The sequence below is a fragment of the Micromys minutus genome (assembly GCF_963924665.1).
Source record: "Micromys minutus genome assembly, chromosome: 30".
In the NCBI taxonomy this organism is placed as follows: Eukaryota; Metazoa; Chordata; class Mammalia; order Rodentia; family Muridae; genus Micromys; species Micromys minutus.
In genome coordinates, this window is record NC_137965.1 from 12,374,905 (window position 1) to 12,400,718 (window position 25,814).

A 25,814-nucleotide genomic window follows, 5' to 3' on the forward strand; every position below is an offset into this window, starting at 1 on the left:
CAAATTGGTCTTTAAAATATCATTTTCTTTTCCCTTAAAAACATGCTGATTCTACCAAGAAAATACAAAGCTGTAAGGCCGTAATGAATGACTTCTGTGTAGCCTGTCACAGGGAAGATGTCCTCAAGGCTGGTCACTGCTCACTGCTGCTAGCACTAGGCTACGTGTTGATCCTTTTTTGGGTCATAGTCTGGATCATTTTCCTCATCTCCTTCTTCTTCCCCTTTCTCATCAGCTTCTTCACTTTCTTCATCATAAAAGTCCTCATTGTCCTCAATAGCTTCTCCAGTGAAATATACCACTGATCTTGGGAATATATGCTCACATAAAAAGTGCTCAATTTCAAAGTCTGCAGCCAGGATCTCCTCAGCAGGTGAAATCACCTCAGTAGCCAGGATCACCTCACCAGCAGCATTGGGATCTCCATTCTCAGGACCTTCAAGAGGAGGAGAAAAATTAAAGAATCATTGGGAACTGTTTTAGCCACAGTACGAACTGCCCCATGTCCCTTGTGTTTCTGCTTCTTCTTAATGGTTTTCAAAGTAACATTCTTTCCCTTTTTCCAATCTGTCTGGCACCCTGTACAACCTATAATTTCTGGTCCGTCAAAAGAAAAGGGATCAGAATCGTCCAGTTCTGACCTCATCCTGTAAGTCTTTGTTAACACTTCATTTGTGAAATATCCGTTGGGTTCAGAGTGAAATTCTAAGATAAAACTCAGGCTGTCCAGCATCCAAAAACTTCACTTTATCTGTCAAGTGCTTCAGAATAGCGTCATCATGTTCCTGAGTCATATCACTGAGCAAATCAGCATTCTTAAAAACTGTCAGCCAAAATTCAGGAATTCCTTTAGGATCTTCATTTTCTTCATCCTTTTTCTCATCTTCAATCTTGGCCTTGTCTTTCAGCGCCTCTGAAACTACATCTTCCTCACCTGGTTTCCATTCACACTCTTCTTCTGCACATTCATAAATTGCACTAATCTCAAATCCCTTATCAAATAAAGGCTGATAGAGGACAGCATGCTTTCCCCCAAGATCATGAACTCCCTCATAGAATTTGCCTTCTATCTGTGCACATTTAACTTGCAGACTCTTTATAGCATTCACCCATCTTTTGACTACCTTAGGCAAGGTTTCAGTGTATCTTGTTGGTGTGTCTACCATCAAGTTTTTCGCGAAGAGCTGAAAGATCTGAGGATTTTTCATCATCTGAACAGTTGACATGCTTTCATTTTTGCTTCTTCACCCATTTCTTCTTCTACGTCTTCAACATCTTCCAAATCTTGATCAAGTTCAGACTGTTCTTTGTTGTCAATGTCTGCAATCTTGCAAGAACTCCAAATATCATTCTAGGAGACTCGGACTCAAAGCTGGGCAGCCAGAGCTACGCAGGCAGCGACTCGGGGCTGCAGTGGTGGTGGGAGGAGCGGGAGGCAGTGCCCTGAGCAGATGGTGCTAAAAAAGACTCGTGTCCAAACACTCATTTCTTAATGGAAACCTTGTTGTCCTCAAGAACTGTCCACACTCTTTTTGCTTTCTTCTGAAAACTCACAATCCTCTCTAGATGATAGCTACTTTGCATCAGCCTTATATGCTACATTTTCTAGGAATAATGTTTTTACAAATGGTGTAAAGGTGTGTCTCTTTACTCATACTTTCTGATTGGCTAAAATAAGAAGCCTACAGCCTATAGTAAAGTACAGAATAGTAAGGTGGAACTTCTGGACAAAGAAACTCAGGGAAGAAATGAGGTCTAGTGAGATACGGAGGAAGTCAGACATATGAAACTGAGGAGAGGTAGCCAGCCACATGGCAGATGGTGCTAAAAAAGTGCCCTGAGCAGATGGTGCTAAAAAAGACTCGTGTCCAAACACTCATTTCTTAATGGAAACCTTGTTGTCCTCAAGAACTGTCCACACTCTTTTTGCTTTCTTCTGAAAACTCACAATCCTCTCTAGATGATAGCTACTTTGCATCAGCCTTATATGCTACATTTTCTAGGAATAATGTTTTTACAAATGGTGTAAAGGTGTGTCTCTTTACTCATACTTTCTGATTGGCTAAAATAAGAAGCCTACAGCCTATAGTAAAGTACAGAATAGTAAGGTGGAACTTCTGGACAAAGAAACTCAGGGAAGAAATGAGGTCTAGTGAGATACGGAGGAAGTCAGACATATGAAACTGAGGAGAGGTAGCCAGCCACATGGCAGATCTTAGATTAGTATAAACAGGATAATTAAGTTACGAGTGAGTGGAGAACATGACTAGCAATAAGGCAAAAAGCTTATAAAAATTGAACTCTCTGGGTCTTTATTCAGAGCAAGAGTGGGCATAGAAAGGCCCTTAGTTACATTTTATTATGCTCACGTTATAGCATCCCTTTAGACCATCAAAGCCCATCAGGAGTTCAACCGATATGCAAAAGCAAAGAATCTTTATTCAAGCCCACGCTTGGCCCTCTGCAGTTTCTCCAACTAAGTGGATGGTGCAGAAGGTCCTGAGCTGGCAAAGCCTTGTCTTTTTATCATGTTTTTACGGTGAGGGGTTTTCCACTTGACAGTTGCATGATTGGTTATCATTTAAGGAATTGCAGCTTGGCACATTCTTATTGGCTTGCAGTGATTTCAACTTGTTACGTACAGCTGTGGTTAGCTTGAGTAAGCATCTGGAACATTTGGCACTTCCTGTTTCTAAAGGTGGTGTGGCTGTTACTAGGAAGTTGTGATTCTTGCAAGGGGCCGTGCCTTGGTTCCTGGAACAAGAAAGCATCTGAAACATTTGGTACTTCCCGTTTCTAAGGGTGGAGTCCCTGTTATTAGGAAAGTTGTGATGGTTGCTAGGGACCTTATCTTGGTTCCTGGAACAAGAAAGCATCTGGAACATTTGGTACTTTCCGTTTCTAAGGGTGGAGTGGCTGTTATTAGGGAAGTTGTGATTGTTGCTAGGGACCTTGTCTTGCTTCCTGGAACAAGAAATCATCTGGAACATTTGGTACTTCCTGTTTCTAAGGGTGGAGTCCCTGTTATTAGAAAAGTTGTGATGGTTGCTAGGGACCTTATCTTGGTTCCTGGAACAAGAAAGCATCTGGAACATTTGGTACTTTCCATTTCTAAGGGTGGAGTCCCTGTTATTAGGGAAGTTGTGATTGTTGCTAGGGACCTTATCTTGGTTCCTGGAACAAGAAAGCATCTGGAACATTTGGTACTTCCCGTTTCTAAGGGTGGAGTGGCTGTTATTAGGGAAGTTGTGATTGTTGCTAGGGACCTTGTCTTGGTTCCTGGAACAAGAAAGCATCTGGAACATTTGGTACTTTTCATTTCTAAGGGTGGAGTCACTGTTACTAGGGAAGTTGTGATTGTTGCTAGGGACCTTGTCTTGGTTCCTGGAACAAGAAAGCATCTGAAAGATTTGGTACTTCCCAGTTCTAAGGGTAGAGTGGCTGTTACTAGGGAAGTTGTGATTGTTGTAGGGGCTGTGTCTTGGTTCCTGGAACAAGTTGTGGTTTTTCCAGTAACCAAATTCAAACTAAGGACAAGTTTAACATAAAATGGAGTCTGAGCACAAAATGGAGTTGGCAATGTTAGGCAGAGCCCCTCAATTTAGTGCCTGATGTGGGGTACAGAATCCAGACTCATAGCCCGAAAACGCCCGGTAGAAGGTGATTTCCTAGTGAAAGAGCAGGGAAAGAAGCAGGAATCCGCAGATGCCATGTGGGAAAGCAAATTCTTTTAGAAGCCCCTGCATAGCTGTGCTTCACACCACTGGGGATTTGGATCCCGAAGAGACAACCTCCAGTAGCCAGGCAGGAACCCCAGTGGAGAGAGATGCCAACCAACCCACGAAACTTTCAACCCCAAATTTATCCTGTCTACAAGAAATGCAGGCATGGAGGTGGAGTGTGTGAAGGACCATAAGGGCTTTCACCAGCCTTACACCCATCCACCTAAGGTCAGGACTAGGCCAAGTTCCAGCTTTTTACCAAGTTCCCTTCACCACCCACAGTTCTTGGGAGGAGCAGTAACACAAACAAACAAACAAAACAACAACAATAACAACAACAAACACACACACAGACTCAAAACCAAAGAATGTACTGACTGATAGTCACCTGACCCTCTGGTATCAGAGTTCAAATGTTTGTCTTAATCTGTCCATGCTTGCTAGTCAATAGATTCAAAGGTCAATATGCTTAGCCAATAAGTTTAGACTGTAACCTTGCTGATACAACCTGTACCTCTAAAAAGTATAAAAACTGCTTGTTATAGCTATTCAGGGTCACCTTTTAGTCACTCACCACCAGGGCTTAATTGAGGGTCAACCCTGACGCACCAGAATATAAACCTTTTGCGTTTGCATTGAACTTCATTCTTGAGTCTCACTTGGGTGGGTGGGGGTTCTCCTGGTAGCTAAGAATGTAGGCCTCTTGAAAGAGCAAAGTGTAACCCATTTAGACTTTTAAATTTCTACGGCAAGATCGTGACTCTTCTTTTTAACATCATTCCAATGGTCTAAAGTCCAGCTCAAAGGAGTAGAGGTGCTCTGTCCCATGTCCAAAAATAACACCAGTACAAGTCCATGCGCGCACACACACACACACAACAGAAACAAAAACAAAAATCCTGAGCATCCCTACCATGAACGCCACAGGCAGGAGAAAAACTGACTAGGGTGCGGTCTCATGATCCGCAGCTGCCTAGGTTCTCTGACTAGTGGAGTTCCACTAGAATTCTCCAGAAAATCTGAAGCGTCCCCCAGATTCTCCATGGCCATGATGTTAAGGCACATCTGCCCACTGCTACTGGCCTCAAACACAGAATTCTCGGATGTTCGTGAACAAACTGAACATGAACAGAATTACACAGACAAACAGCATACAGACAAGGTACCTGCTCGACTCCTCTGACTGCTGGAGTTCGGCTCCGAGAGGGGAGTATTTCCCGGCCAGTGCACTAAATGAAAGACTCGGAGAGCCTTTGTATCTGGAAGATCCCCTCTCAAAGAGACACAGAGGCAGCAATCGATCCAAAAGCAAGAGGTTTATTAATCCGGTGTGTCACGGTCGTCTTACACCCTGAGAAGAAGCGACCCCAAAAGATTGTTACAAGCAGTTTTTATCTTTTTTAGGGATACAGGTTACATCACCAAGCTTACAGTTTAAACCATTGGCTAAGCTTATTGGCCTTTGAATCTATTGGCTGGCAGCCATGCGATAGGCATTCAAACTCTATCTGAAACCAGAGGGTCAGGTGACTATCTGTCAGTCCTTTCTGCCATTCTTCTGAGAACTATTTATTCAAGGATGTTCCCTCCACCAAAGCAGGGTGGGCTGATGGGCCATTGTTCCCTTTTTCTTTATTTGTCATGCATAGGCAGAGACAAGAATGGAAATTTGGGGGAATTTGGAGGGTGGGGATGTTAGGGGTAGAGAATTTTCTCTTGTGAGTTCTTTATCTTGACCTTGATGTCAGGTACTGTGGTTGTCTGTACCCCAAAGAAGGATCAAAACCCAACGGAGTGTACCTGGATGGGACTTTAATAGGGCAGGAGATAAGGAGCACCTGAAGGTCTAGCATCAAGATCCTGGAACACACAGCTCCTGCCAGTCAAGAAGTTGGGTACTAACAATTATTGCCTAGTCTAGGGTTTATGAGAGGTAAACCCCTGAGTGGCTGACATTAACCTACTATGCTTAACCTACGCTCTGTTGAGTTCTTTGCCACCTTCCAGAATTTGGTACACGGTGTTAGACTTGAAATGCTTTCTTCTGCCTGCCTTTGGCACCTCAAAGTCAAGAATACTTTATGGAAAGATCCAGAGGGTGGGACCACCAGTCAGCCGACACGGACTAGATCCTCCACTGGTTGTGTTCGATCTGGCCACCTTGCTGCCCAATCCCAACCAACCTCGAGCCACCACAGCATGAGTGTCAAAAAATACTGACAGAAGGTCATGGGCAGAGGAAAGACCTCTCCAACTGACCCCTGCTGGGAGCCAAAGATACCTAGTTTACAGACAGGAACAGTTTTCTCCATGAAGGTCAGAGATGAATAGGTGTGCCATGGTGGATGGCACAAATGTCATCTGGGCTGAACCTCTACACCCTAACATGTCTGTGCAGAAAGTGGAGCTAATTACCCTCATCAAAGTCTTGGAACTTGGGGCAGGTATGCCTTTGCCATAGCCCATGTCCATGGGGCTATATACCAAGAGAGAGGACTGCTCACATCAGAGGAAAAAGAGATTTCAAGAACAAAAATCAGGAAATCTTGGATCTCTTGGATGCCCCGATGAAGCCAGCAACTGTAAGTATTATCCATTGCCCAGGATATCAGATGGAAAGAGACTCAGTGGTCAGGCAGATCAAGTGACTCAAGAAGTGGCTATGCAGGAGGAGCCTGTCCCAGTTATGGGCCTGCAGGAGACACCTGCTGGTAAATGGGATTATATTAAGGAATGGCCTCACTTAGAATATACAGCAGAAGAAAATTGCTAGACACCTCACCAACTATTATAGGAGGAAGGACTATGGCACACTCAAGAGGAAAACACTATATTCCCCAAAGAACAAACAAAAGACTGGCCAAATGCACAAATGGACTCATTTATGAGACAGGAAGCTCATCCAAGCAGTTAAGGGATCTGAGGTATATGTAATGGACCTTAGGTTTATAGCCAGAGAGGCAGTAGAAGAGTGTAAGGTATGTCAGCAAGTAAATGCTAATGCAGCCAAGAGAAAATAGGGCAAGAGACCTAGGGGAGAACAACCTGGGGTATGTTTGGAGACCAGTTTCACAGAAGTTGTCAAAAAAAATATGGTTACAAATACCTTCTAGTGTTTGTAGGTACTTTCTCTGGATGGGTTGAGGCTTTTTCAGCCAAGCGGGAAACAGCTACTGTGGTAGCTAAAGACGAATTAGAAGAAAATTTCCTGAGGTCCGGAATGCCCAAGACAATTGGATTGAACAATGGTCCTGCTTTTGTTTCTAAGGTAAGTCGGGGATTGGAAAAGATATTGGGGAATAGCTGGAAGCTCCAGGGTGTCTACTGTCACCAGAGCTCAGGGCAAGTAGAGAGAACGAAAAGAACACAACAGAGGCTTTAACTAAATTGACCCTGGAGACTGGTGCTGACTGGGTGGTGCTCCTTCCCCTGGCCCTGTTATGAGCCCGGAACATCCCTTACCATTTTAACCTGGCCCCTTCTGAGATCCTGTTTGGAACTTCAACTCCATTGGTGTCCACTGGGCCCCTCCCTGTAGGTATCCCAATTCACTGATAGAAACCTCTTCTTGAGGCTCTAAGCCCTTTAGTCAGTACAACAAGAGTTTGGCCCAAACTGTCTGCCTTATATGCTCCGGGAATGCCAGAGACCCCTCACTGTTTCCAGACTGGTGACTGGGTCTATAACTGGGGGCATCAGGCACAGTCCCTGGAACTCTGGTGGAAGGGACCCTTCCTGCTGTTAACCACTCCCACTGCCCTCAAGGTAGGCAGTATTGTGGCCTGGGTACACTTGTCCCCTGTGAAACCTGCAAACACCCCATTCCCTGGGGACTCCTGCCGTCCCCATGTGTCAGTCCATCAAACCTGGCCTGTCGTTTCCACTGGAACTGGAGATGAGGTTGCCTCCCTGACAGCCTCCAAACCTCTCAACACCTGCCCAACCTCACTTTCCACCTATGCCAGCTGGTGGCAGAACCTGACTCGTGGGACTTCTAGGCCCATGACAGGAGTGTTGGCAGACACAAAGTGTCCATATGGGAGAAAGAGGGATCTGGGCTGGGATGTGGGGGAGGGATGATAGGATGTGCATTCCATGAATGGTGATATCACCTACGGGAGACCTACATTTACGTTTGGGAGAAGCCGGGCAGAAGTTCACCGAGGCAGGGGTCCAGACCAGTTTTATTGTGCCGCCTAAGGATGCAAGACTACAGGAGACACCTACTGGAACCCTTCTTTCTTTTGGGACTTGATTATGGTAAAATTTTACATGACTGTGGGGTCCTACCATGGGCACCAAGGGTACTGGGACACCTTCTGTTCAAACGCCACCTGTAACCCAATAATAATCAGATTCACTCAGAAAGGCAAAAACACAAGGGGATGGTTAAAGAGAAAAACTTGGGGACTCGGGTTGTACAAATTGTGGTATGATGGCCAAGGTGAGATAAGGGCTAGTCAAATGGAAGAGAAAAATAGACCAGAGTCAGGGCTGGTGTGAGTCTTTGTTTAACTCTTCCCATTGGCTAACCACCCGCATATCCACCTTGGTAGGACCCTTAATTGTTCTCCTGATATTGTTGAGCTTTGGACCCTGTGTATTGAACAAGCGTATAGCCTTCATAAAAGAGAGAATAGGTGCAGCAGTACAGATGATGGTCCTGTGCAAACAAAATGAGACCCTGTAAACAAGACCCGAAGAATATGAATTAGTTACTAGAGACCCCTGAGCATGACTCCAAGATTGGAACCTGACAACAAAAAGGGGGAAATGAAGGACCTCAGGGGATTCCACCAGCCTTATACCCACTGCCTCAGGTCAAGGCTCTGCCAAGTTCCATTCTCCACCCACAGGAGCAGGAACATTCTCGAAAAACTGCAGAATGTATTGACTGATAGTCACCTGACCCTCTGGTCCCAGATATGGTTCAAATGCATGCTATAATCTGCCCATGCTTGCTAACAAATAGATTCAAATGTCAATATGCTTAGCCAATAAGTTTAAACTGTAACCTTGCTGATGTAACCTCTACCCCTAAAAAGTATAAAAACTGCTTGTTATAGTCATTTGGGGTTGCTTTCTAGTCACTCACCATGAGGGGCTGGCTGGTTGAGGGCTGACCCTGACGCACCATAATATAAACCTTTTGCATTAGTATTGAACTTCATTCTTGTTTGTCACTTGGGTGGGGAGTCTCCTGGTAGTTAAGACTCACTTCTAATCTTACAGTGGATAGAGCAGAGACTGAGTGAATGGCGAAAAAATAACCACCCCAATTTGAGACCCATCCCATGGCCAAGCACCAACCCCTGACACTATGATACTGTTGAGCTTGCAGACAGGAGTCTAGCATGGCTGTCCTCTGAGAGACACCATGCAGAAGCTGACTCTGACATATACAGACACCCACAGCCAGACACTGGATAGAGCTTGAGGACTCTTATGGAATAACAGGAGAAAGGATTGCATGCTCCTGATGGGATAGAAACTTCACAGGAAGACCAACAGAGTCAACTAACCTGGACCCTTGGGAGCTCTCAGAGACTCAACCACCAACAAAAGAATATACACAGGCTATACCTAGGCCTCCCACACATATATGTAGCAGATGTGCAGCTTGGTCTTCAAGTGGGTCCAAATCAACTGGAGTGGGGCTGTCAGTGGGGTGGGGTTGGGGTTATCCCAAAAGTTGTTGCCTGTACGTGAAATATGTTCTTCTAGCTGAACTGCCTTGTCAGGCTTCAATGGAAAAGGAAGTGCCAAGCCTCTCAGAGACTTGAAGTACCAGGGTCAGGGGAAACTCAGTGGGGCCTCACCTGCTTAGATGACAGGATGGGGGTTAGGGAAGGATTGCTGATGGGGGTGGCCTGGAAGGGGCAGTGAGTGTGATGTAAAGTGAATAAGTAAAATAAAATAAATAAAAAGAAGTCCCTGATGAGTAGAAAAATCTGGCTCCTCTACTGGAACCTTAGGGCACAGCAGAGGCAACTTCTCCCAAGCAGTGCATGGTTTCAGAAAAGGAGCACGAGCTAGGCATCCTGTGGACAAGCTGCAGTCCACTTCAGGTCCATGCAGGAAAACCCTGCAGCTGCCCAGAGCTGGGACAGCTAAGTGTCTGAGGTCATCATGCTCCTTGGCCAGAGGCATAGATGATTTAGTGCTCCCACAGAGCAATGAGGCCTGGCTGTCACACTAATGTGACAGTGGAGCCAATGGATGGCACCGTGCCAGCCGGCCTGCACAAATGTGATGCTCAGCTCTCACATAAGGGCAAACAGTGGCCCAGTCTAGGATGGAACATGGTCATGGGACTACCAATGGGTGCCCAAGGGTACCCGTGGGAGAAAGCGGAATCCCTGCAGAGGCTTGGCCGAGCTCATGGTGGTGGGACTACCACTTCCTGTTGAATGGCTAAAGGTGTCTGTTGGGGCCTGGGATTAGCTGGGTACTGACCACTCAGTCCCAAGTCTCAAATATATGATGAAAGTTTATTGAACACTTTTAGACCACAAAACCTAAGACTCCCTAGATCGGGACCACAAGAAGGAAAAACCTAATTGTAGTAACTGTCTGTCCTCAGGGAAGATTTTTTATGTGAAAACCCACGTTCAAAAATTCGAAGGCAAGCAGTGAAGTGGTACTGCATTTTTGGCTAACTAGACAGAGCATTATCAGCCAACCTTTTAGCTGATTGGTCCAGAGTGAGGTAAGAGGGGTGGTAGATGTGTGGTGGACAGGAACTTACAGAACAGTGAGATGACAGGGCACACATGATTCAGCCTTGATTTTTTTGCTATTAAAAGCATTCTTCAGTGTCAGCTAAAGTAACAACTACAAACTTAATTTCACTTTGTGAATAACATGGAGTCTGAATACAAAATGGTTACAGTTACATTAAAAGGAGCAGGCCTCACCATCCCTGCCTTGAGCTTGTATCTTAGAGTCAAATCTTTGACTCTGTGTCATGGAGAGTTCTTAAGATCATGAATTTAACTGTTGAGATTCTCTTTTGCATAAAAGTTATGAAGGCACTGATATGACATGGGCCACAGGTTAGAATTAGCAATAATATGTACAGAGACCTACCAAAGTGATTATCAGGGATGTTAAACAAGGAGATCAATTAACCTTTCAAGCCAAGTTGTGTTTTGTGTTCCCTTGTTTTTCTATTGAGAAGGTGAGTTTTAACTTCCATAAAAATGTTTCTAATTGCCTCAGAATAATTGGTGCAGAGACAGCACTTTCCATCTCCCCCAGGGTCATATAGAATCTTCCTACCCAGAGGAACAAGTTTAATGCTCAATGGTTTTGCAGGACTGCCTCAGCTAAAGAGTCCACAGACTGTTCCAAAATTGAGGTGGCTGAATGTAATTGAGCCAGATGTTTTTCCACCTGGTAATTCACCATCCCAAAGTTCTGTGCCCCAGTAACTAGAGCAGCAGTCCCCATTGCTGAAGATCCTACAATGCCCATCCCAATCAACAATGGTGTTACAATGGGCACAGCTCTCCTAGAGTGAGGACTAGAATACAGGCCCATGTGATCCCACCCTGCTGTCCCTCCATAGTGTGTAACCTGAGGTACCACATGGACAAGCACACATAATTCAGACTTCTGCTTGTTTGTGAAATGAGCTACTGATAACCAAGGGGAAAGGCCTGGGGTACATGCAAACCAAGTGCCTTTAGGTGTTGATAAGAGGTTAGTCTTCTTCATTCCAAGAGACTTGTACAGCTTTACCACATAAGTGTCAGAAGCATGGCACATGCCTGAATAGAGTGAGGCTGGCAATGGATGTTCTTGAGAACTAAAACAAGTTCCATATCCCTGTATCTCTCCCAAGGAGATTGACATCTCCTAAGGACAGGAAGCAGTATCATATAGGAAGACTATCTTAAGGAGTTGTAAGGGCTTATGGTCAACATTAGCTATTCTTATATAATAAGGAGGCATGTGGTCCAAACAAAACCAACAATCTTAAGTCATATTTGGCCTAGAGGCATTGAGAAACTTGAAAGTGGCTTCTATAGTGTTGCTAAAGGAACTCCATGTAACAAAGGGTGGGGGGTCGGGATCTCAAAAAGAGGAAGCACAGACTGGTGTGTTTTGAAGAAACACCTGGAGGAGGTATACTTTTGTCACAGAGCTTCATTGGGTGTAGAGCTCAGGTTTCACCAGTCACTGGATTGTAAAAGACATTTCAGGGTCTGGTCCTGAAACCCCCAGTACATCCAACCTCCAAGTCAGCATAGGGAGGGATAGTGTCCCAAGATTAGAGAATTATAATTGATGGATTGCAAGTCTTAGGAATCTTCCTCTCATTCTGAATTTCGAGGAAGCTTATATCAATATAAAGGTCATAATCCACTTTATATCCTGGGGCCTGAGTCTCACATCCTCAGTAATGGCAATTGTGATTAGCTGGAGATTGAGTGCATGAAGACCCTGTTTCGGCTGGGCATGCATAACATTGATCCTTTCTTAAGAGCAGCTCTTCTGCTACGCTGTCAGCTCTGCACCTGGTACCTTTATGTCCAGGCATACGTGGCCCAGCCATGAAGGCATAAGGCAAAGGATGATACACTTGGTCATCTTGAAGCTTGGTACCTGCCTAGTTCTGGCCATAAGTTACCAAGGTTTGTAGCAATTTTTGGAGGCTGAGAATAATCATCGTAACATAGATCAGTTGTGAATGACTCTGCCCATTTTAGTATCAGATAACCTCCATAGCTAAGTCTTGGCTCATAGTTATTAGGTTTCATCAGTCCTAGGGTTGAGCAAGGCGTTACAATGAAAACAAAACAGAAGACAGCGGGGCCCTCTGGGTGTCACTGGAAAACCACTTGGCCAGTCTTCCCACTTCTTCAGGATTGAACTACAGTTGCTGGTTTATGCCTGATGTCTGCTTGCTTTACTGGACTGTAGCTGCTTTCTTTTATGTGGTTTCTGCCTGCCTAGAGGACTGGTCTGCAACTGCTGAGTCATACTTAGTGTTTGCTGCGAGACAGAACTGTAGCCAAAGAAAACAAGCTCTCCCCCAGATAGCTATTGCTGAACTGGTCCCTTATATGCTAAAGCCAAAGAACATGTTACTTTGTTCTTAGCCTTGAGACATACTTGTCCCCAAGGCAGGGTTAGTTGGGCTAGCTTGAAATTTTAACTCTTTCAGAACCCTTATTAAAAGTAGGCAGCAAAAATGTATGCCTACAATCCATTATTTATTTAAACAAAGCAGTTCATTTTATTGCTATTGAAGTGTCTGAGTGCTGTGAGCACATTTGACAAGAGACCAAAGTTGAGGACGCAGCACTGGATGGTAATGTGCTATTTTCCAGTCTCTGTCAGTGTGACACAAGACCTGATCTTCTTTTCATGAGCCCTTTGCTGCTGTGTTCATTCTCAACATAGTCTGAATGCAGCTGGAGAGATGGTTCAGCCATTAAGAACACTTTTTCTGGCACAGGACCTGGGCTCAAGACCCGGAAACCACATAGTGGCTGACAACCATTCACAACAATGTGATGCACAGACACAAATATGAGCAAAACACCAATAGACATACAACAAAATACGCACATATAAGAAGGAAGATTACTCTACGGAGACTTTCAGATATCAGTGTGAGCTTGCATATTTGATTCTTCTGTTCCTATGGAGAATACAGTTGAGATTTTCAGAGAGATTGCATAGAGTCTGTAGGTCATTTTGGTTAGTGTTAAACATGATAATTCTTACAATTAGTGGTCACAGATGTGCCCCTAATTATTTGTATCCTTCTCAGTTTCTTTCATGCTTCTGCATTTGTCCATCTCAGGTCTCTATTGGCCTTGGCTGAGATGCTTGCTTTTTCTGACATGTCCTAGGCAAGCAGAGACTCCTTAACCACTTCATTTCTAGGCATAAAGCATTTTGGTTCTTTTTTTGTCCCAATTATCTAGGACTTTTAGTGGCAGAGGGAGCACTGTGAGCACCTGTCTGGTTTCAGCCTCTCACTGGTAACTCTACTGTTAGCTCACTTCACTTCTCTCTTTCTGTCTCTTTGTTTCTATCTCTCTCTTTGTCTCTATGTCTTTGTTTCCCTGTCCCTCTTTGTTTCTGTCTCTCTCTTTGTGTGTGTCTGTGTGTGTGTGTGTGTGTATTCTTCCCATACCTAGTTTATTGACAGATTTCATGAGAATATGTGTTGAGTTTTGATACCTTTTCTGTTTCTACATCTGTTGAAGATATCACGAAATTTTGCCCTTAATTTTCTTCATGTGGTGCATCATAGTTACTGACTTAGGTACCACCGAATCTTCCCTAACCTCTGATGGCAAACAAGTGCAGTTGGCTCCAAGGATAAAGGAACCAGGGTCTGCACTGAGTCTGTCTACTTCATTATTATTATTTTTTATCGAGACAATCTCTCTGTAAAGCCCTAGTTTCTCTGCACATGGCTCTGTAGACCATGCTGGCCGAGAACTTGCCTGTCTCCACCTCCCAGGAGCTGGAATGTACCACCAAGCCCAGCTATATGAAAGCTCTTCACCATTAAGTACTAATAAATTCACATCTATAATTAAACGACAAAAAAGTGATCAGGTGTGGCCTGTGTCAAGATTTTGTGACTGTTTGAAAAGATACTAAATCATATCAAGGGTTATTTGACTGAAAGGAAGACAGAAGGTAATTGCAGGTGTAAAAAGAAACACAAGGTCATAGGTGAGTGTGAGTGAGTGTGTGTGTGTGTGTGTGTGTGTGTGTGTGTGTGTGTTAATAGCTTATTGACGAAAAGAAATGCTTTGTGATGAGCATTTTTTGAATGAGGTTTGCCCTAAAGTAAAGATTACTGAAAACAAGAGAAAGAGATCAGGAATAATCCCACAAGTTTAAAGTAGGGCACAGGGATGTCATAATAGGACCCAGACCTCAGCAGACCACCAGTCCTTAGCACAACCGACTCCATGATGGAAGTTTCTTTCAGGCTATAGAAACTCAAGACTTAGACAGCATCACCTGCCCAAACTAAAACAAAGGTCTACTCCATCCAAGGCCGTAGTTAAGAGAAAGTCTCTAAATGAACTAACCTTGCTTTTTGGCTTCTGCAGTTCTGATTCTGACTGACTGTTATTGTTAGGTGAATTACATTAACACACGATAGGTGTTTTAAGAGCTTACTTACCCTGAAACACGGTGGTCAGTATTATTGCAAACACCTGCTATAGTCACTGACTAATATAAGGACTTTCTATTGGCTTGAATCCATGTCTGAGTAGTCTTCTCCTGTAACTACCACACAAAATGTGTGTGTGTGTGTGTGTGTGTGTGTGTGTGTGTGTGTATGTACGTGACAGTTTACTTTAAAAAGACTACGGGATTAAGTATGGAGGCTTGTGCCTTTAATTCTAGTACTTGAGAGGCAAAGGCAGGAAGATCTTTGTGAGTTTGAAACCACCATAGTCTACTTATACTTCCAAGCCACCCAGAGCTATAACATGGAGACCTGTCTAAAAATAAAAAAATAAAAAGTTGGAGTATAGAGGTTAAATATCAGATACCTTACTTGATCAAGATCATTGCCTATAGTTTTCTTTATTTCTTTTTTTCATCTTAATTGAGGAAAAAACAAGAAGTCTTAAGAGAGCCAGTTTTTGGTAAAGGTCTCAATGTTCTCTGGTGGCTGGATTTCAAAGGACCATCTGTTCTTCAAGACTGCTGTGCTGTTCCTTCAACTTCAACTTCCCACACTGAAAAAAAAATTGGCCAGATTGGTGTTCAGACTGTCCTACAGAAAACACTTATGTCTTTTGTACCACAATTTTTCTTTAGGACGAATTCTCCAACTGAGGGCACTGGCTTGCTGATGGTACATCAGCTGTATCTGCAATCACATCTCTCTGGTCATGACTGAGACAAGGATTCTCTGATCCTCATAGCTAAGCCTTCATGGCTGTGTGAAAGGATCCTTGGGTGGGAGAGACCTGCCCTGTGGACCCCTGCAGATCCTTCCACTGAACCCTGCTTGACTCTTCTCTCCAACCTCTGACCTACCTTTTGTTTTCTCCCTCCTCTCTCAGCCTCAGCCTGCAGGGCCCTTTCAAACACTGCTTTGCCTGCCTGGATGTGTGCTTTCCTTCAATCTGCTGCGGAATGTCATATGGAAATGTCGGTAACAATTAGACGCTGTCCCCATGTCCCTCAAAACATTCCCTGTGGATACTAAAGGAGCTCTCTTCTCCAACCCTGGTTTTTCAGCTTTCTTTTTTTGGGGTGGGCCAAGGCTTCACTTTTTGACCTAAGCTGCTCTTGAGCTCAGTATATAGTGCTCAGCAGGTTCAAATTCTTGCAGTAGTCCCCCTGCCTCACCTTTCCACATCCTAGAATTGTAGGTTGGACCATATATATAGGTAGATTTAAGAGTTTTGTGAAACAAAAGTTATCCAAAATAATTATATTGACTGAAATATCTGATGTTACCTGATATTAGATGTAAATGTTTTATCAGCCTATGGATATAGCAAACATTTTGAGACCATATTAAATTAGTTAGAACACTGGCTTTTTCATCACAAGTTTGTATTTTGATTCTAGACTGTATGTGGCAAATCTAACAATGACAGAGGTGAGCGCTCAGCTCAGGTTACCTGAATAAACACAGGTGACTTCAACTTCAGATGACAGAGACATTGGAGTCATAGTTCCACATGCACAGAATTGTAGCTCAGTAGGGTGAGCAAGATAAATGAATGGATAATATTTTCTTTGTTCTTTTGACAAGATGTGATTATGCAGCCCAGGCTGATCTTGAACTTGGTGATCAGCCTCAGTCTCCTAGTGGTGGAATTACAGGTTGGTCCCACAATACCGACTCCTTGAATCGTTTGCTCATTCTGATCATTTTGTATTAAGGGCTGTCTCTTAATAAGTCAGGTGCTACTAATATACAGACTTGGCTATAGGTATAGAATTATTACATTGGATCATATCATCCTCAGAAAGAACACAGAATTTATTCACAGTATTAGGGGAACCTTTTTTGTTTATGCAAGAGGAACACCTCATTTCATTTTTTTTTTTAAAATCTTATTTTGTATCCTTGGATTCTTTGTCCCCCTCAGAAGGACTTTCCTGTTTCATCCTTCCTCTGACTTCAGAGCTACGATGACTCTGAGAGCCTCCTGTCCTCAACGATAGTCATCTCAGCATTACTGAGGAGTGGGGGGCTAAATACTAAGCTGAGCTTTTATTCTGGCAGACAGAGAGCCACTGTGATGGAGAGTGGCTTTGATGAAACCATTGAGACATCTCTTCTATGTTGTTACCTGACCAATATGTCCAAGAAAAAGAGTGAAGACCTATCATATTTCTTACTTTTTTTTGTTCTTGGTACTGCCTCTTGGCCAAGTAGATAACAAATGAAATGGGTATTAATATTAATAACAGACTCTGGTGGCATTAGAATGCTGACTGCCAGATGTACGATGGGAGAAGTGTGTTGTGAAGGTGAAGTGTGGTTGGCAGATGTAAGCTGCGTGATAATCTGGGTTTTTATTGTTGATCTTGTTTTAAAAAATCAGAAAGAAATATGGATGGAGATTAAAACCACACCTCCATCAGAAACTTCTCCCTCTAGGAAGTCCAAGTAACTCATGTGTGATTACTATTTCCAGACCTTGAATAGATGAATAGGATGTCTGTAAGATGTCTTTAGAGAGTTTGTTTCACTATCAAAGAAAGCAAATATCTACTGAACCATCTAGAAATGTGACATATTTATTGTGGTTAGAACTTTCTGGATGTTGGCATAATCGGTGGTGTTTAATTGTGCCAGAGAAAAAACAGTGTCACCTTCAAAAGTGATATTGGAGCTGGTGGAAGGGCAGCTATAATAGGGGAATGGAAAAACCTGGAAGTTTAAAGCAATGCATACAGATTGTTGGTCCAGGAGAGTCCATTTAATGTCGTGTCATTGGTTAATAGGGAATGAGAAACACTGAGAAATGAGATGGGAAGGAGGAATAGTTGTGATCATCAGGGATCTCCAGAGAGGAAGACCACCAAGTTATCACTGGCTGAGTCTATCAGATTCTCCATCACATACACATGCTGGCATCCACATAGGGAAGTCATCGCATTTTTCAACAGAATTGCCTTTCCCACCCTGTGGACATTTCCTTGTGGTAATCTACCTAAGGACTTACTTGGCACTTTCTTCCAGGGTTTTAAGAATATATTGAGACTGTAACTGAAATCTCCTGAGGAGAGCTTATAGAGATGATTTATAAGTTCAGTGTTTGTCTCCAACAACTTCATGGTACTGCTGGCTTCAGGTTCAGTTGCTTTCTATGTCTTGTTTGTTGAGTGAAAATGGAAGGAATATTGGCCATCAATGGTGAAAGCCCAGGAGAGATCATTGAGTCTTTCTTGTTTATACTGGGATACCATGGTGCCCTGCAAGACATGACTACCTGAAAATGACACACAACACCATCATCTTCCACACTTTAGAGAGTCATCACCCCCTGAAATTTCAAATCTTCCTCTACATACTCTTTTCCTTCCTTCCCTGACTTGCCATTTCTTAAACCTCAAGAGCCATGTACTTCCAGGATTAATCAATATTCAGGGTTTTTTTTTTTTTTTTTATACAAATACATCTATAACCTTCTTCCGGCAAGTGCTCTATTCCTCTTGTTTCTTTCTTTTTCTTTTCTTTTGTTTCATTTTTTTTTCAAGGCATGGTTTCTTAGTGCAGCTCTATCTGTCCTAGAACTTTCTCTGTAGACCAGCCTGTCCTAGATTTCAGAGATCTGCCTGGCTCTGCCTCTTGTGTGCTGGGATTAAAGATGTATGCCACCACCACCCAGCAGGTTCTTCCTGTTACTTTTTGACAGCCCCTGTCTTTGCTTCTTGTCATGGTCTTGACTGGCCCTGGTTCAATGTTGAGTGGATGGTTTTTCAATTCTTCTCCAAAGTCTTTCATGCTTTGGGTCAAATCTCTCCATGCTTTGGTGGCATTTATCTCCTTCCCCAGGTTACCCAAAAGCTTGGCTTTGTTGTCACTATTCTGAAGGGAAGGTAGTCTGTTCACTGAACATTGTCCTTCATACTAGTGTGAAGAAAGAGCCTTGAATGTGAATTTGAAACAAATCAAGTATGTATCTGTGAAAAAACCGTATAGGTGAGCTCCAAATAGGGAGAAGCCCATAGGATTCAAGTTCTGTGAACTCAGCATTCCCCGGATACATTGGTGGGGATAACTAGATTCTAAGCCTTGGGCTATAGTCTAGAAAGACCTTCTGATGGTACCATTGACCCATGAGATACACACAATGTTACAAGGAGGACCTACCTGACAAACAATTGAAGTGACTTTTTCTAAGTATGTAGGTAGAAAACACAAGATGGTATCTGTGCAACTGCTACTTTGGCTCTAACTGAAGAGAGAACAACTTTTATAGAAGGAAGACATCTCAAGCACACATGGTCAATTTGTCTTGGGTCCTAAGTGTACTGGAGAAGGTTCCTGGAGAAAAGCTGCAAATTGACACACATGGGAAGCTTTTTAGCTATGGCCATATTACCTAGTGCCAATCTTGGTGATCTCAATCTGGGCACTGGATGTTTAGGGTCCTCTCTAGTTAACTCACAAATTTAAGAGATACACATCTGGCTGTGTAATAGAAAATGTAGTAGAAAGTTATCTGCCATTGTTTGTTGGGGGTATGTGATTTGCTTTTTTAATTTTATGGTACACAGGATTACAGTTAAGAGATTGCATGAATCTCAGAGGAGACTGAACTTTGTACTTTATGACAAGTTTGAGAGTATTAGAAACTATGAGGACTTTTGAAGTTGGACTGAATCTGTTTCCCTATTATGATAAGGCTAAAAAAGCCTTTGGGGTCCAAGGAGTATAATGTAGTAATTTAAAAGAAAATGCCCCCCATAAGCTCGTAGGGAGTCGCACTATTAGGAGGTGTGGCCTTGTTGAAGAGATTGTGTTTCACTCTCTTCCTGATGCCTGCTATTCAGGATGTAGAACTCTCAGCTACCTTTTTAGAACCCTGTCTGCTGCATGAAGCCATGCATCCAGCCATGAAGATATTGGACCAAACCTCTGAACCATAACCCAGCCCAACATAAATGTTTTTTTTTAATAAGTGTTGCTGTGGTCATGCTATCATATCAATAAAAGTCTAGGGCAGGCTGTAACCTGCACAATGCCATCTGCCCACAAGCCAGTTCTTATATCTCATCATACTCATGTCTGTGGTCTTTCAGCAGCAAAAGAAGACATACAGTACAATGTGAAGAGGACATTTATACTAAACAGAATTGAAAAGGGTCGCAAGCAGTAGCAAAGTAGAACCTTACACATTCTCCTATGCATACCGTAGGACTGAGCCAAATCTACAACATGCAACTGAGAGCCCGTCTACTAAAGGATCTTGTTAAAGGAATGTTTGTCCATAATGCAGTATACTTTCTCACTTTAGAATATAAGAGGAGATCGCAGAACAAAATCTCTCCAAACCCCACATTTACTGCTGGATTTGTACAAGCTCAACCGACTTTACTCTGCTTTTCTCCACTGCTTCCTCTACCATTTTTAATTCTCATCTTCACATTCTCTTCTGGTTCAAACACCTACATTTTTGATTGCCTGAGAATATTTATCATTTTCTCATTAAACAGTTTGATGGACAATGAATCCCCTGTTGCCTAAGAACTCTCCCTTTGGTTGTGAACAAAAAGCCAACAACACCCCCCCCCCACATTAAGGTAGATATAACAAACAGAGCACAAATTTTCTCTAAGAAAAACTGCATTTAGGAGCTGGGTCAGTAGATGGACTGCACGTGGAGGGAAGAAGGAGCAGTGAAGCACAAAGATGGTCCAGTGGAAGCAACATTGGCAACTTGGCTACATTCCTTCAGGCTACTTGTCCTTGAGGAAGATGGAAGCAGAGCAAAGTGACTGAGGGAAACTCTCTAGAGCATCAATAAAGGAATTTGTCTCTAAAGATGATACCAGGTTCCTGCAAGAAGAAAAAACCCAGTGCTGAGAATGATGATGGAGAAAGGAAAGAAGAGAGATCTCAAGGGCCCATCTTAGCATTACAAACTCCATTTTGTATTTAGACTCCCTCTTATATTAATCTTGTCCTCAGGCTGAACTCAGTTACTGGAAAAACCATAGCATATTCTAGGAACCAAGTCACACATAGCATCAGCCATAACTTTCTTAAAAACAGCCACTCCACTCTTAGTAACAACCAATCAGCTCCTAAGAAGAAAATACCTATTTTTCCAGATGTTTTGAAATAGATTACTCAAGTTAACCACAATTGCTCATAACAAGCTAAAATCATGCTGGGCCTATAGAAATGCTCCAAGCTACAATTTTCAACTGTTAAGCAATTACATATTTGCTAGGTTGGAAAGCACCTACCCTGCTATAACTGTGATAAAAAGGCAAGGCTTCACCAGCTTGAGCTATTACACACACATCCACTGCATTGGAGTGATTGGACGGTACAAGCTTGAGTTTGAATAAAGACACTTTGCTTCTGCATTGGACTCATGGTGGATTCTGGTGGTCTCTGGGAAATTTGCAATCTGGGCATAATATTTGAGGGCATGTTTGAGACTCCCATGACATGTCAACTGGACCTCTGACCTGTAAATCAAAGACTGATTGGTAAGTGTTCACTGGAGAGTTTTTGTCTGAGTGTCTGGCTTTTTTCACTCCAGTAAGTCTGTAAGCCTGTGATTTAGCACTGCCACAGTGGACTGGAGCAGATCTCAGGACACCCCCAGACCCTGAGTGAGCAACACCAGGAGACATACTAGATCCATAGTAAGGAATTGGATCCCCCAATTTCTTAAGAGAGACATTTCGGGTTGTACCAACTTCATTATCATCTAACTTTTGCTTTTGTGATTTTGTACTACCAGTGTTCAGGTTTCTGTGTTCTTTGGCTGTTTGTTTCATTGTGTCTGGTTTATTTTCTAGTGGTCAGAGTTAGAAGGATGGGACAGACCCAGATGCTCTGCCTCCTGGAATGTTTTTCTGGGCATGTTTAAGGACTTTAGAGCTAGATGGTATGATAGACATACTAATTTTTTTTGCAGGTTGGAGTGGCCAGCATTCCATGTTGGCTGGCTATGTGAAGGGACCTTGAATTCCTGATGCTAGAGAAAGTCAAGAATGTCATCTATAATTGGACCAACCACCCAGACCAAATGCACTACATTACCACCTGGCAAGACCTCATATACAATCAGCCCACCTGCCTGAAACACATCCTAGTGGTTAAGAAGACAAGACAGAGAGAGAAAGCTAAGCCAACTGCCCTCCTCTACTCTGTTTTGCGGGATAGTGAGGATACAGATTTCCTTCTCTCCTCTCTTCACTTCTACCAGCATTAGATGCTGGACCCTGCCACACCACAACCAGTACTGCTGCACACCAGAAGACAGGTTGATGGGGAATAGGCCAGTTATAAGACTCCAGACATCACTATGACTCTCCACCTTTGGGCCACACGGCCCCTAAATTATCACGGTAACGATCCCCCGAAATAAGGCCTTTCAGAACTTCAAATCTTCAGAGAGGCCAGAGATCATTATCTAACTCCTGGATTCAGTAATCTTTACCCACCAACATATGTGGGAAGATTGTCAGTATCTGATGCATTCTCTCCACCACAGAAGGGAGAGAAAGAATTACCCATGGGTCTTAGAAAGTAGTTCCAGATGAAAATGAGAATGCTACTTCTAATCAGTTGATTATTGACACCTCTTTTTATTTGGCCAGGCCCAAATGGAACTTCAACATGGATGAAGGTTAGGGGAAGCTACAGTTCTTCCCTCAGACTCTAATGGAGGGGTTGGTCTCCTATCCCACTAATTTGGCTTGAATAGGTGATATTGGACAGAAGATGGGGAGTTCTCAGCAACCTTTCTAGAAAAAATTATGACAGCATTCCAGAGCTATACGTTGCTTGACCCAGAGTCACCAAAGAACACATTCTTAGTTATAATGGTGTCTGTCAATCAAGCAGTGCCAGACATAAATCATAAGGTACCCAGAGTAGATAGGACAAGGCAAGATGTGTTTGTGTGCTCTTGTCTGACTGGAACTCTGTGTAGACCAGGGAGGTTCTTCTAACTCAGAGATCTGCCTGTCTCTGCCTCCAGAATGCTGGGATTAAGGGCGAGTCACCAAGCTGAGCCACAACACATTTCTAATGAACCTTTATAAAATTTCAAAAAGGATATGGATAAATAATGCTATGTACAACAACTGCAAATCAAGACGGGTGGGATATGTCTCAGCAAGAATTAGATATGAAATAGAAACCATAACGAAGTTCAATGCAAACAAAATCCTTTCAAGGTTCGGTGAATTTCACAGATCATGTCACAGACTAAGAACAAAGAGGAAACCACAGCTGTGTGGTCACAGGTGAAAGAGAATTGTTGACACAGACCTTGGACAGTAAAATCATTACAAGAAATCACTGAAAATATTCGGAAATTTTCAAGTAAAAACTGTGTAATACAGACAGCACCCATTGTGAAACCTGCACATCTGTAAACCGACCACATGACATTTACAACATCTGAATAGAAAGCAATTAGACATCCAGAACCTGTGATAAGAACCTTCTAGTTAGGAAATTGGAGGATAGATATTACTGTTCCAGGGAATTCAGCAGAGAGGACTGCTCATATATTTTTAAAAATTAATTAATTAATTAATTAATTAATTAATTAATTACTTTATATCCCGACATCAGATTTCCCTCTGTGCATCCCGCAGTTACTCCCTTTCCCAGCAATGGTGTTTACACTAATAGAAACTCTTCATTTGCTGGCCCTGGTTATTCTAAATATTTGGTATCCCAGTGTCAAGTGGAGCTTTTCCCAGTAAGAACTTCCAAGCACAACCCCCCCCCCCCATGTTCTGGGTTGACAGACTTCAGTTAACAGGAAGAGTTAACCGGAAGCAGTTAACTAAAGAAGCCATAAAGCAAATTTATTACAATAAGACACTTTCTCAGAACTGTGCGCTTTGGTGTGGTGGGTCTTTGTTTTAACTTTGACTGCGTGCTGTGTTTTACAGCCTGAATAACACTTCCATCATGAAGTCACTTCTGCTTAGGTCTATGGACCTGTTGTAGTTACCACTGACCTGTACTCAACAAACCATCCCCAATTTCTGTTTCCGATGCTTGGTTGTGGCAGGTTTCTTTAGTGAAGCTTCAGATCCATTAACAGTGCCTGTCACCCAATGCCACAGAAGTTTACAAATGAATCTGGGTGAAATGGGCAATATTAAAGCTCTAATACACTGGCAGCACATCACTGGAGATTAAACCCAATGCTCAGTCAGGCATGGAGGCACACAACTTTAAGCCTAATGCTGGCAAGGTAAAGGTAGGTGGGTTTCTGTGAGTTCCAGCACAGCCTGGTCTACAGAGTGAGACCCTGCCTCAAAACATACCGTGTTCCAACAGTGAACTAATCACTCTGCATTCTCCACATTGTTAGAGTGTGGGTACCAGTACACTAGTGCAAATGTGCCCATATGAAGGTCAGAGACAACAACTGTGAGTTCACTCTCCCTCCCCACAGCTTCTGGGTGTGCAGAGAAGCTTCACTGAGCACAGTGGAGAACAGCGCTGACCGGGAACCCGCATCAGAGGTGTGGACTCAGTAGTGACAGCTTTCCAGGACCTTCCAGCTTTCACTGCCACATTGTCACTGCAGGGGCTGCCTGTTGGATGGAGCAGGTTCCAGGTTCTCTGCTGCTCCAGGGTGCACGTGGCCATGGCTGGACTACTTAGTGCCTATCACACGAACTGATGGATCATAGTAATAATATTATAAACTATCACCTCATGTTAGAAAGCAATTTCCACTATATATAGTCATATACAAATAGCACATATCTTTATTTTTCATAGGTGTTGTGCAGAAAGTTGCCTGGTACAGGCTCCTCCTAGTCTGATCATTCTGACATAAACTGATGAGTTATATACACAGGAGTAAAAACTTTACACTCCCACTAAGGAGATCTGGTTATCCTGCTTCTAGAGCTTGGTCTGGATATGTAGCTGTTTTCACCAATTTTCTACATCAAGTAGTTTCATGTTATGGGCAAATCACTGAGAGAAAAAGTACCCGAGATGAGACAGGGCCACAGTGATGGGCACAGTGGAAAATCTTGAAACATGTGGGCAGCTTGGTGACGTGCTTGAGGATGAGGAAAAGGAAAAGTAGCTGCACCAGATGAATTCTCATGACTTTCTCTAGAGCATCTTCACCCTACAGTAAGGAAACACATCTTATGAAAGGTCTGAGGACAGACTGAGTCAGTTATCCTGGGTGACCTGTACCAGTCATCAGCACCCCAACCCCTCCCCTGAGGGTCATTCCTTCCTTCCTCCCATCACTCCTGGGCTCTACATCCCTGGCAGCTGCACTGTCTTCTTCCCTCCTTCCCCCATTCCTGAGTCTGCCCCAGGCCCAGCTGCAGAGCACGGAGGTTCAGGCTAATGGAACAGTGACTAGCTATGCTCCCTGACTCAGGGCTTAGGGAGGGGCTGGAGGAGCTTGGAGGATCCCTATCCACAGGGGTCTGGGTCCTGGGTGTCCAGAACTTGAGTGGGGTTCTAGACAACTTTGCCCCTTCATTCTAAAACTCTGAACATCTGAGAGAAGCACACAGCTGTGGGTGTGACTGTCCCTGCCTCACCTTACCCATCAGGGAAGTACAGGTGGGAGCAGTGGACACCAGCAGCAGGTGAGTCCCACCTGCCTTCAGTGGGAAAACTGCTCCAGCTGCTGCTGCTGTTTGGTTCATGTCTATGATTGGTGTGTGAGTCTTAGCCTGCATGTCTGCAGGGGGGCTGTATGAATTCCATCTGTCTCTGGAGGAGAAAGGGCTGGACCCCATGACCTGGAGTGGGTGTGAGCTACCATTTGGGTGTTTGGAATGAAACCTGGGTCAGCAAGTGGTCTTGCCACTTGGGTATCTCCTTATGTTTTATCGTTTTTTTTTTTTTTTTTAACTTTTTCTGTGAGAAGGAATCCTCTC

General features: G+C 43.4%; 1 pseudogene across 1 annotated transcript; it reads right to left on the reverse strand.

Moving 5' to 3' along the window:
• Positions 1 to 155: 155 nt before the first annotated feature.
• Positions 156 to 25,580, reverse strand: LOC308439805 (nucleosome assembly protein 1-like 1; annotated as a pseudogene). Its single transcript has 3 exons — positions 25,473 to 25,580; positions 24,899 to 25,042; positions 156 to 1,327 (listed from the first exon to the last, which is right to left on the reverse strand). The product of its transcript is annotated as a nucleosome assembly protein 1-like 1 (transcript).
• Between the last annotated feature and the right edge of the window lie 234 nt (positions 25,581 to 25,814).